The sequence below is a fragment of the Cavia porcellus genome, unplaced genomic scaffold, assembly GCF_034190915.1.
Source record: "Cavia porcellus strain 051 isolate PalLab524CR breed Dunkin Hartley unplaced genomic scaffold, mCavPor4.1 scaffold_28, whole genome shotgun sequence".
Lineage (NCBI taxonomy): Eukaryota > Metazoa > Chordata > Mammalia > Rodentia > Caviidae > Cavia > Cavia porcellus.
In genome coordinates, this window is record NW_026947511.1 from 33,741,139 (window position 1) to 33,754,591 (window position 13,453).

General features: G+C 36.9%; 1 protein-coding gene across 3 annotated transcripts in view; it reads left to right on the forward strand.

Annotated features, from left to right (window-relative positions):
* Nucleotides 1-13,453, forward strand: part of Lrmda (leucine rich melanocyte differentiation associated) — a 996,798-nt gene that overhangs the window by 846,744 nt on the left and 136,601 nt on the right. The window lies entirely within an intron of this gene.

Consider the following 13,453-nt stretch of genomic DNA (forward strand, 5'->3'; position numbering starts at 1 on the left):
GCAGGCCTGCTGAATGAAGGCAGGACTGCTAAAAGACTCTTCAGCCGTCAGCCTCCTTGTAGATCAAGTGCAGGCAAACCTCATGGAGAAAGGTGGTGAAAGGCAAAATTCCAACAGCAAGCCTATTATTAATCTACTTAAGCCATTAAGTGTTGTCCAGTATTAGATTGGACCGGAAATCCTGGTTTTCAACTCTTTCCCATTTGAATGCCCAAGAGGCTGTCAGCAAGTTAAGAGGAAATGCAAAATTGGCTTTCAATTGCTGGAGGAGAGGAGCTTAAATTCCTAGATTTATGGCTCTGCTTTACCTGAAACTTTTATTTCGTTTTTACGTTTATGTAGCAACCCAGTGCGCTGGATTTGAGTTGTTGCTTCTTACGCAGTCTAAGGGAGCTCTCAATGTAAGCACTGACCAGTTTACCCAGTAATGTGCACGGTGGTTTTTATTGACTGCCTCACCACAGGCCAGTATCAGAGAAGCCCCCACAAAGGTGTGATCTTTTCAGAGGGGACCTTCACGGAAAGGTGGCAGAGCCTGTGGTGAGAACCGTCTGTCTAATCTGGACTCAGATACCCTTCCATCTTTTAAAATTCTACCAACAGAGACAGAGGCGGGCAGAGTGTACTCAAGTCTCTTTTGCTGACATTTCCCTCTGTTGCTTTTTCTTTTTACCCTATGTTGTTTGCTATCTCTAAAATAAATAAACAAGTTGAACTACATGGCCTCAAAACTAGCTATGTGTAGTTGACTATTCAGACAATATTTCTGGAAAACAATTTATATTTTTTTATTATCACTATATGAAGCTATAGTAAGAATAACCACTTTTTGGGCCAACAATTAGATTTTTAGGATATAATTTAAGGTGCAGGCAAAAGTTTTCAATAAGGGTTAAACACAATTCTTCAAACATTGTTTATATGAAGGAAAATTGAATCACCTTTAATAACTGATAATGGGTAAAATAGTTAAAAGTGTGGTACATTCAGGTGATCGCTTATTTCATCCACAAAAACTAAAAATTTTAAATACTAACATGAGATTATGCCTTTGATAGTCTAAGTGGAGGAAGCATACTAAAAGTACATAGGTTGTCTCACCTTAATAAAGCTATGTGAGACTTGGAGAAAGTTCACTAAAGGATCAGGAGTGGTTCTCATTATTAAACGGACTTTGAGGGATTCTTATGGCTGAGTCAAACTTCTTTGCACTTCTATCTTGTTTCTTTGATTTTTTTTTTTTACCAATATGCTAATGGTTAGAGCATTGGACATAATGATTTGAAGGAGGCCTAAATTATTTGAAGGAGGTTATTACTACTTTTAGGAGGTATAGTGTATATCGAAAGTCTGGTACTATCCTCGATCCTGAAACATGGAACTTATAGCCAAATGAGTGGTGTAGTTAGGCAAAAACACATTATACAATGGTGTTGTATTAAGGGCTGTGCTCACATCATGATGAGGTGAGTTAGTTAATGATGATGCGGGCACAGAAACTGCTCTTGGCTGTTCTAGTTTCTATAGCTAGGTAACAAGTTACACTGCAATCTTGGAGAATATAACCACATTTTATTGTGATAATGGATTCTGTGGGTATGGGGAATGGCTTTTCTCTTTCCCACAGTGTCTTCAGCTTCCTCTAGGAAGACTTCAATATGTGGATGACCTGCGAGGAGATAGAAATTATCAGAAGGATCTTGCTTATGTATTTGTGTCTGGGCTGGGTGGACCCAGAGGCTACGCTTTTTTATATCACAGCAGCCTCAGTCAGGATAACTGAACTTGTACTTGGAGAGCAGTTCAGGTCTCCATTCAAGGCTTCTAGTCAACAGAAAGTATTTACAACAGTTTTTCCTAACTTAGCCATGAAATCACAAACCCATCAGATTCAAAGGGAAGGGACATAGACTCAATCTCTTGTTGGTAGGAGTGTCAAAGTTACATTATAGAAGAAGAACTCGGATTAGAGGCCCTGTTATGAACACACTGTGTGTTGTAATTGTTCAAATTACTCTTAATTAGCCCTGCACACACTGAAATAATTTGATGACAGCTCTCCATGGTGCTCCCAAGTCCCCTTCATGGACACCCCAATTAGCTCTCCTGCTGAGACCCTCAAACTTTCAGTATGTTCCATAATCCTCTGGTTAAGAATAAATGCTGACCGTAATAGGGGCACAGAGACTCCAAGGTCCCACACCAGGAGCTCATTGGCCAGGGTTCATTTGACCCAGCAAGTCCCTTCCCTATGGATTGCTAAGTCTTTTGCCTTTCACTCCTGGGCAGTGCCATCCACTGACATAAGTATCACTTGTAGAAAAGATTTTTAGGAAGTATGGAAGGGGTTCACCAGAGGCAGTAAGTTTTACTCTAGAGCCTGTTTGTTATTTAAATGGAGAGAGTTAGCATTCTTGGTTCCAGAGAAAGAGATTCAGGAATTCTCAACAGATGATATAACAGAATCCAAGGAGTTACCACTTTCCTTCTACAGTGATTTCATGCTTTAATAAAGTTACTCACAATTTAGCAGCTATGAAGAGTTGCTAACTCCAACCAGCGTTCCACAGAGTTCGTCTGTACTCAAGATGCACATCAGCGAAATCTAATAACATTCCCATGTTTCAGGGAGCCAAGGAGCTGGGAAAAAGCACTTTCCTTTTTCTATAGCAGCAAAGCTAATTCCAGAGAAAGAGCTCACTTGTTTCTGGAGTGACATTAGATGCAGGCTGAGACTGGAATTCACTGTGCTCATTGGCATCCTCTCCATGGTGGGCAGGCTGCAATTTTACCAGAGACTGATGAGGCTCTTTTTGGTTTGGTCTGGTTTTGCGAAAGACCAGAAGGGATGTGAGTGTTGCTGCCGGCGGGCAAAGTAAGGATATCCTACCACGCGTTTTATTGGCAATCCTGATAGCATTTTCTCTACTGGTGGTTTATGTGTAATATAGACCAAACTGCAATTTTCTGACCTGCCAACATCCATTATGTCTAGTAAATATAGTTTATGCATGACAGAATCCATGGGTGGAAAGCCATGCAAATTAAACTAAGATTTAGGCTAATTTTTGGTAGTGAAAATTATTCTCTCTTGGTGACCTTATTCAACACGAAATAAAACAACCAAAGAGCTATTCAGGTAGTCCACTCTTTCTTTAATCAAAACAATGAAAGTCTTTAGATTGGCTCAGCTCCTGATTCTCATCACCCATGCCTTTCATGGAGGTGTATATTTCATAGTCATAAGCATTTTGTGTTAATGGAGTCAAGATCAGGTAATGAAATTTTTCTCTAAAAAGGTAACTGCTCGGAGTCTGCTTTGAGATTTATACAAAACATATCTGACTATGACTTTATGGGGACAATACCAAGAGAAAATATCGGTATTTTGGCACAGATCACATTAAAAAAGTACACATTGTAAGGGCTGTCAACGTATCATCTCGGTACAAGGTGCCTCACTGTGGACAGTCTGAGCAGTTTTGACACAGCTAAGAAAAGGAGAAAATCCACACTCCAGTAATATTGCTGTAAGTTAAGAACAATCTCAATGTGTTTATAAGCCTTCGTTTCCAACTTTGCCTTGCTAATTCCATTTAGCAAAGGCAATCATAACTACCCCATTTTATAGCTGAGGAATTGGAGCATTCATTAGATACAGTTAATAGTCTTGTTCAATTTCATGGCTCTTAAATTATTTTCCTTAGTTTTTTAAATTGACAAACAAAGGTATATATTAATAGTGTACAAGCTGATATTTTGAAACACGCAAAAATTATAGGACCTGTGTAGAAATGTTTAAATTGAGCTACTTAATAAATGAATTACCTTACATATGAGCATTTAAAATTTCCTCTGTTAGCAATTTTCAGTATAACTCACTGCTATGAAGTACAGTCACTATATGGTACACTATATCTCTTGTCTTTGTCTTCCTAACTGAAATTTGTGTCTTTGACCAGGGTCTCCCCACCTAGTAACCACCACACTATTCTGTGACTCTATGAGTTTGACGTTTTCCAAATCTACATGTAACCAAGATCATGTGATATTTGTCTTGTTATGCATGGAATGCTTCACTTAACATAATGTCCTGCAGGTTCATTCATATCATCACAAATGGCAGGATACATTCTTTATGAAGCTGAATGAATATATCTATATTTGTATCTATCCCTGTAGCGTTATCCATTCCTCTGTTCATAGGCAGTGGAGGTTGGTCCTGTTCCTAGGCTATTGTCAGTAATATTGTAATTAAGGTGAGTGTGGAAATATCTTTATGAAATACCAGTTTCATTTCTTTTGGATATATACCAAGTAGTGGTGTTGCTGTATAACACAGTAACTCTAGTTTTGAAATTTTGAGGAAACATCGTACTGGTTTTCACAGTGGCTGTACTAATTTGCACACCCCCCAACAGTATGCATGCTCCCCTTTTTCTTCACATCCTTAATAACATTTACTTCCCTTTTCACTCATGATAGCTATTCTCATGACTTTGATTGTATTTTGCTGATGACTAGAGATACTGAGGATTTTTTCATGTATCTATTGTCCATTCCTAATTTTTTTCAGAAATATCTATTCAGACCAATTGTCCATTTTTAATTTTTTTCTTACTATTAAATTGTTCAAGTCCTTGTTTATTTTTGATACTATCCCCTTGCCATATGCATATTTTTCTTCCCACTCCACAGGTTTTCTTTTTATTCTGTGGATTGTTTCCTCTTTTTGTGAAGAAACCTTTTAGTGTGGTTTAATTCCCATTATTCTGTTTCCACTTTTTTGCCTGAACTTTAGGGGTGATATCCAAAATGTTATCGCCCAACTCAATGTTATGGACTTTCCCCCTCTGTTCCTCTAGTATTTTCTCAGAGTTGAGTCTTAGTTTTGAGTCTTTAATTCATGTCGAGTTGATTTATTTAAAATATTATTTTATGTAATTCATGTTTATTGTACATATTAGTGTGGATTTCTGTCATTTCCATGCATACATATATCACGCTTCCTGTGAACTCACCTTTCCTAATACTGTTTTTGTCCTCTCCTTTCTACCCCCTGTCATCCGTCTTCTACTTTCAAACTGCTTTCAGATTTTTATTTTAGATTCCATATATGAGAAAGCACACAGTATTTGTCTTTCTGTATTTGTCTTAACGCGATGATCTCTACCAGTTCCGTTTGCCTGCAAATAACATGATTTCATTTTTCTGTGTGGGTGAATATAACAGTTCATTGTATATATGCAACATATTTACTGCATTCATTCATGTGATAGCAGGCACCTCAGCTGATTGCATAACGTGGCTATTGTCAATATTACCTCAGTAAAAGTGGACATGCAGGTATTTCTTCTGACACTGACTCAGTTTACTTTGGGTGTACGCCTAGGGAGGGAGACAATGCTGTGGTCACCAACCTTCTTGGCACCGGAAAATGATTTTATGAAAGACAGTTTTTTCTTAAATGGGGCCAAAGGGATGTTAGTTTTATTTTTTAAATAATATATGCTTGTGATGCATAATAATTATAAAACCCAGTGCCAGCATCACTGCCTCGTCTCCACCTGAGATCATCAGGCATTAGACTCTATAAAATGCATGCAGTTTTTACTCCTGGAGAATCTAATGCCGCTGCCTTTGGTGAAGGTGGGAGAGATCGCCAAGAGGCTCCTTTACCTCGCCTCCTGCTGTGAGGATCCCTCGGAGTGCGTGGGGACCCTTGGGAACCCTGGAGTAACTGGATCACATGAAATTCTAGTTTTAGTTTTTCGAGGTACTTCCATTTGGCGGTACTAATTTACATTCTTATGACCCCTTGGTGAAGAGATTTCCTTTTTCAGCATTTATTTTTTGTTTATTTTCACATTTTAAAATAAAACAATAGCTCTTTTTATTGCTGTGAAATACACTATCCATGTAGTTTGATTTGCGTTTCCATAGTGGCTACAAGTGTTGTCGGGTGTGTTTTCTCAGATCTCTTAGGCACTTGAGAAGTGTCTGCTTAGATCGCTTGCCCATTATTGGTTTGATTATTTGTTGTTTTGTTGTGGAGTTTTATGTTTTATCTATCTATTCTTTATTTTCTTTGTCGGCGCCCATTCTGTAGGCTGTCTTGTAACTCTGTTGATGGTTTCCTTCTGTTGCTACTCAGCCCTGGATTCTTTTTTAAAAGCCCATCTTAGTTCTACATTTTAGATAAATATAAGATCACATTCATCACAGGGAATGTGTACTAGGACATGAATTATCTTGATTATTCTTTTGATTGATTATCTTGATTGATTATCTTGATTATTCCCATTCTACTAAACTCCCTTCAGCCTCTTTTCTCCTCCTTATTTACAAAAGCTCCATTTCCATATTTTCCTTCTATTTCCTTTTTCCTTTTCCCTTCCTTCTTTTCCCCCTCTTCTCTCCCTGGTTTTTCTTCCCACTTGAACATTTTCTTTTTTTTATTTCCCAATATCTATAATACATTTTGGACCTTATTTACACTTTCAGTTTCTCACACCAGGGAAAGAATTGGATATTTACACATGATTTATTTCAGTTAAGAGTGTAATCTAAAGGTGCACCCATTTACCTAGAAATGTCTCTAACTTATCCTTCTTTGTGGCAAAGTAATATTCCATTGCATTAAAAAAATATCTTCTTTATCCATTTATCAGTTATTGGGCATTTATGTTGTTCCCAAGATTTAACTATTAAATTGTGCTGCTACAAACATGCATATGCATATATTCATGTGACAGGATCTTTTTAACTCTTTTGGAAAGTTACCAAGAAGAGAAATAACTGGGTTAAATGGAGCTTATGGAATTTGTAGGTTTTCTTTTTTTAATTTTTTTTCTTTCTTTCTTTTTTTTTTTTAACCAGGGATCGAACTCTCGACTTCACAGTTGCCAGGCAGCCACTTACACCACTGAGCTAAATGCCTGGCCATCTTTTTTCTTTCTTTTCTTTTTTGAATCTCCATACTGATTTCCACTGTGGCTACAGCAGTCTACATTCCCACCAAGAATAAAGAAGAATTCTTTTTCCCCCAAAACTTCACCTGCATTTGTTACTGCTTGCTTTCTTTATAATAATCATTCTTTCTGAAATATGATAGAATTTCAGTATTGTTTTAATTTGCATCCCTCAAATGACCAGTGATGCTGAACATGTTTTCATATATTTGTTTGCCACTTGTACTTCTTCGTCTGAGAAGTGTTTATTCATTTAAGATGCCAGTTTTTGGAATGAGTCTTTAAATTTGGGAAGTCTGATTCTTTTCAGTCCTTTATGTATTTTATGTGTTAGCTCTTTGTCTGAAGAATGGCTGGCAAAATATTTTTCTCATTCTATAGGTTATCTCTTTGCTCTGTGGGTGATTTATTTTGCTGTGAAAAACTATTTAAGAAGATAAAAGCCCAGTTTTTGATTCTTTGTATTATTTCCTGTGTGATTGGTTTTTTTCATAAAGTCTTACCTACACTTATATCTTAAAGAGTTTTATGTATTCTATCTTCCAATTATTTAGAGTTTCTGTTTTAATTTTCAGGTCTTTTATCCATTTCAATTTTAATTTAGTTTATGATGATAGACATGGGTCTAGATTTAATTGTTAGCATGTGGAAAGCCAGTTTTTCCAGCACCATTTATTTAAAAAGCTATCTTTCTTCCAGTGAAGGTGATTGGTTGGCCCCTTTGTCAAAGATAAGGCAGCTGAATGTGTCTGGAGTTCTTTATCTTCTAATCTATTCAATTGATCCTTGGATTTTTTTTTTTTTTGCCAGTGCCACGCTGTTTTTATCACTGTAGCTTTGTATTACAGTTTCAGGTCAGGAATTGTAATGCTCCTGCCTTGTCTTTGTTTTCAGGAATTGCTTTTGCTATTCTAGATCTCTTCTTGTTTCAAATGAATTTTATGATTGCTTTCTCTAATTCTGTAATGTACCTTGTTGGTATTTGGATTGGGATACCATTAAATCTGTACAGTAATTTTGCAAGTATGGTCATTTTCACATTGCTTCTTTCTACCCCAAAACAAGGGCTGTCTTTCTATTTTTTCTGATACCTTTTTCAATTTCTTTTCTCAGAGTTCCACAATTTTCAATATAAAAGTCATTTATCTCTTTTGTAAGATTGATTTCTAAGAATTTCACTTGCTTGTAGGCTATGGTGAAGGGTGTGGTTTCTCTCTTAGTGACTGTTATTTGTGTGCTGGAAGGCTATTGATTTTCAGGTGTTCACTTTGTATCCAGCTATACTGCTGAATTTGATTATTAAATCTAGAATCTTTTGGTGCTTTGGAGTTTTCGGTGTACAGTATCATTTTGTTTGCAAATAAAGAGAATTTGAGCACTTGCCAATAATGGGCAAGCAATCAAATTCTGTTTATTTGCAAACAAATACTTTCCCATCCTTCTTTCTTTTATTTCTCCCTCTTGTCTAATTGCTCTGGCTAGTCTATCCAGAACTGTATTGAATGGGAATGGTGACAGTAGATATAGTTGTCTTGTTCCTGATTATAGATCGAAAGTTTCCAGTTTTTGACCATTTAATATGATACTGGCTTGTCATAGATGGCTTTTATCAGGTTGAGATAAAGACTACCTATTTCAACTTTCTGTAAAGTTCTTATAATGAATGAATGTTGGACTTTGTCAAATGCTTTTTCTGAGTCTCTTAACATAATCATGTGGTTTTTGTCTTTGGTTCTGTTGATATGGTGTATTACATTTATTGATTTGTGTATGTTTAACCAGCCCTACATCCCTGGGACAAATCCTACTTGGTCATGGTATATAATCTTATGGATGATTTGTTATATTCTATTTGCCAATGTTTTATTGAATATATTTGTGTCTATGTGCATTAAGGGGATTGGCCTGTGGTTCTCTTTTATGTTGTATCCTCTTTAGTTTTGGTATCCGGGTAATGCTTGATTCCAGGAAAGAGTTTGGGAGTAGTGTTTCTCTTCGATTTTCATTAAAGTGTTTGAGCCAGTCTTTGGATTCTTTTGCTTGATTCAGATGGAAACTGTGAATTGGCATGTACACTTCTGCTAGTAGTTCTACTGAATGCTGGTCTCTGCTTCTGGTCTTTATTGGCTGCTCCTATCTGGGGCTCTTTGGTGTTAAAGGTTCTGAGAGTTTGTTCATCTTTCTTTGGAAATCAAGCACACTGTCCATATGCTCATGATAAAAATTTCCAAGTAGTTTTACAGGAGTTTTGGAGCCTACAGGAATAGCAAAGCAAGTCTATTGTAACAGGGCTTTGCTACAGCCCTGGAAATCAGTGCACACAAGAAAGGCCTCCTCAACTAAACTCCAAGAAGTGCCTGGGAAATACCACTATGCATCAGCTTGCAGGCCTGCTTCAGTGAAGGTGGAGGCTGAAATCAAGACATTTTCTAGAAGCCTTGATAAGAATGGTGGGTATGCAAACACAGGGCTCAGATCCCTCCCTTCCTGATTTTAGTCACTCCTGTGTGACCTTTCCCTTCTTCAAAAAGGTTAGTATCATCTGAAGTTGAAGGAGTGGGAAGGGCACTGTGCTGCCTGGCTGCATGCATGTTGGAGTGGACAATGACAATTTGATTCCCAGTGGGGACATTGATTCAAAGTGTCTGTTGGAGTGCAAGGGGGTGGGGCAGACAACCTTTAGCTAAGCTGCACCCTCTTCTCTTGTTTGTAGGGGAGAATAAGCAGGTCAGGTGTTTCTTGTCTGTCTCACTTTGCTCTTCAGATGCTTATTAATTTGATGTGACTTCAGTTATCAAACTTTTATTTCCTGAGCTATTAGTCCTGTTCAGCAAACGTTTGCGACAATATCTTGAAGAGTTTCCACTATATTCTCCTCTAATAGTTTTGGGTCTTATAAGTGAGTATTTGATCCAGTTTGAGTTGATTTTTGTACAGGGGTAGAAATGAGACTTAGTTTCAATCTTCTTCATATACATATTTCGTTTTCTCAGCGCCATTTGTTGAAATGGTTTTTTCCAGTGCAGAAGAATCAGATGGCTGTAGATGTCTGAGTTTACTTCCGGGTGCTCTTTTCTGTTCCATTGGTCTTTGTGTCTGTTGTCATAGTGGTGCTGTACTGTTTTTGTTAATATAGCTCTGTATTATATTTTGAAATCAGTATAGCAATGTATCCAGCGTTGTTTTTTTGATCAGGAATGTTTTGTCTTCCAGGGGATTTTTATACTGCCCTTTGTATTTTAGGATATGTTTATAGTTCCATGAAGAATAATTTTGAGGGTGTATCACTTTGGGTAGTATGGGTGTTTTCCTCCCAATCCACAAACATGAGGGGGCTTTTTATCCTCTGTCTTCAGTTTCTTTCTTAGTTATCTTCTAATTTTCATTGTAGAGGTCATTTACCTCCTTGGTTAGATTTACTCCTAGGTATTTTATCCTTGTTGAGATTATTTGAATGAGATTGTTTTTCTGATTTCATTCTCAGAAAGCTTGTTATTAAGATATAGAAAAGCTACTAAGTTCTGTTTGTTTTATTTACTGCTACTTTGCTGAATTTGCTTATCAATGCTGAGTCTTTTGGTGGATACTTTATTTAGAGTCTTCTATGTATCACTTGTTAGCAGCTAACTAGACTTCCTCCTTTCCTATTTGCATCCTTTTCTTTTTTTCTCTTACCTAATTGCTCTTGTTAAAATTTCAAGTAGTATTTTGAAAAAGAATGATGAGAATGAGCCCTTTCTGGTTTTAACCATTGAGTGTGATGTTGGCCGTGCATTTGTCATACATAGTCTTTAGTAGGTTGTGGAATGGATCTTCTGTGCCTCCTTTATCCAGGGTGGTTTAATTATGAAAGGCAGTTGAATTTTACCAAAGGCCTTTTCTGTATGGAGATGGTTGATTTCCTTTTCTATGGAGCCAGTCAGGTGATTTTACCTTTGATTCTATGTATGAGTTGCATTGCATTTATCGATGTGCATACATTGAGCCATCTATATATCCCTGGAAAGAGCCTGAGTAGTGGTATGGTGTGGTGTATGATCTTTATAAAGTGATATTGGATTCAGTTTTAAGTAGGATTTTAAAAAGGTTGAATGTTTATGTTTAAAACTTTTATCATAGTAAAAGACACATTGCTCTTAGTCACCCTCAAAATATTCCTCCCCATTTCAAACACAGTTATTTCTGAAGCATTTCTGGAAGTCCCCTTTTGTGAGTGTCTTTTGTTGCACTGTCATGGCAATGCTAATGTCCAGCTTTGAGTCAAAATATTTACCTTTTGTGGCCAGTTTGATTTTAGGGAAGAGCCAGAAGTTGCATGGTGCCAGATTCAGTGAATAAGGAAGGTATTATGGTCTAGTTCTAAAATGTCCCCCAGAAGGCTCATATGTTCCGATGCTGGGCTTTTGGAAGGTGACTGGATCATGAGGGCACCATACTAATTGGTGGATTAATTCAATGAAAGCATCATGGCTGGTTATACCATGAGGAGGTGCGGTCTGGTCAGAAGGGGCCACTGTGGGGCATGACCTGGATCCTCTCTCTGTTTTCTGTTTCCTGGCTGCCATGATGTGGGCAGCTTTCCTTCCCCAGACCTTGTGCACACCCACTCTTGTGTGTTTTTATGGGCTTTGGTGCAGGATAATACTGACTTTATAGAGCAAATTTGGAAAGTTCCTTCCTTTTCCCTTTCTAGTTTAAGGAACAATATTTTTTGTTTTTTCTTTTCAGCACTCAGTTTTACCAGACCTGAATTTTGTTTGTTGGAAGACTTTTGATAACTGCTTAAGTCTCATTGTTTATTATTGATTTGTTTAGGTTTTAAAGTTCTTGGTTCAGTTTTGGTAAATCATATCTATCTAGAAATTTTTATTTCTTTAAAATTATTTTTCAGAAATGTAGGATACAATTTTTCAAAATATGTTCTAATAATCTTTTGGATTTCAGTGGCATTTGAGGTCCTTTTTCATTTTACATCTTTAATCATGATTATTTGGGTCACATGACTTTTAGGGTTAATTTCATTGAGGGTCTTTCAATTTTGTTTTTCTTTCAACAAGGTTGTTGAATTGATCCTTTATGCTGTTCTTTTGTCTCTAATTCATTTATTTCTGCTCTGATTTTTATATTGCCTTCTTCTCTTTCTCTCTCTCTTTTTGTATTGGGAATTGAACTCAGGACTTTGTGCTTGCCAGACAGGCACTTATGCCACTGGGCAACATCCCCAGGCTCCCTTCTTCTCATTTAGGGTTTGGTTTGTTCTTCTTTCTCTAAGACCCTGAAGCACATCATTAAGTCATTTCATTGTTTTTAATAGAAACACTGATAGCTATAAGCTTCCTTCTTATGAATGCTGTCATGTTATCGCACAGATTTTGAATATTTTTCTGAATATGGTATAAAATAAGGGTCAATTTATTCTTCTGCATGTACATAATTACTTTCTCAAACATCATTTATTGAAGAGACTGCCTTCCCTCTGTAATATGCTCTTGATATCTCTGTCAAAAATCAATTGACCGTAAATACGTGGGATTTAAGCTCTCAATTCTCTTTCACTGGTTTCTGTTTCTTGTTGAGTCTTAAATTTTGTGAGATAGAAGATCATTTAAGCCACACCCTTCTCAAACTTGCCATTAATAGGTTAATGCAGTGAAAAATAATCAGTCACCACAATAAAAACTGATGCACCAGCTAAGAAATCTGTGTTTTATTTTAATTAAAAATAATGCCATAATTGTATATGTACAATAGAAGATTTGAAGGTATGGACCATTTGCTGATTCAAATCCATTCTGTGAAATCTTTGCCTTCAGAGAGCAGAATAGAATCAGACCAGTTGGAAGGTAAGAATCTAAGTATCTTCTGTCACTTTATTCTTTCTATAATGGCCTCATTATTCTGTTTTTCATTAGCAATAATATACTTTATCAAATAATAAAGAAAAACTTACTCCACGTATCTGAAAACTGACCTTAGAGAGATTCTTTACATGTGTCTTGTGGGAAAAGGTTGTGTTTCCTCCTGAGGTTAAAGAATCTTGACTCGGTTTACTTAGTCTAGTAGTTAAATTCTGTCTAGCAATGGCTTCTTGAATGAAGACCCTGTAATTCTTAGAATCAGCTCATTTAGCTATCCAGGTACTTGCCTTGTGAGTATGCGGAGGGGTGACATGTAGCTCTTCACAACCAACTGCAAGGGGAATAAATGAGTTCCACTGCTGCTGTGCTATTGTTAGGGTGTTACTGTCTCTCTCTGTTTAACACTTGGCTAGGTCAGAGTGAGCTCAGACATGCTTTAATCACTAGAGGGCCATATAGGTTTAATCTCTTTAAGAAGTCTCTCCCATTGTCATTTCCTGAAACATCCTAGACATTACCTATGTAGCATACAAATAAAGTTCAAGTCAAACAAAGAAAGAGGCACAATTTATTCCCTTTATGCTTTCTTTTGGGCTTAATTTCCAGAAGTAGAGCAAATCCCAG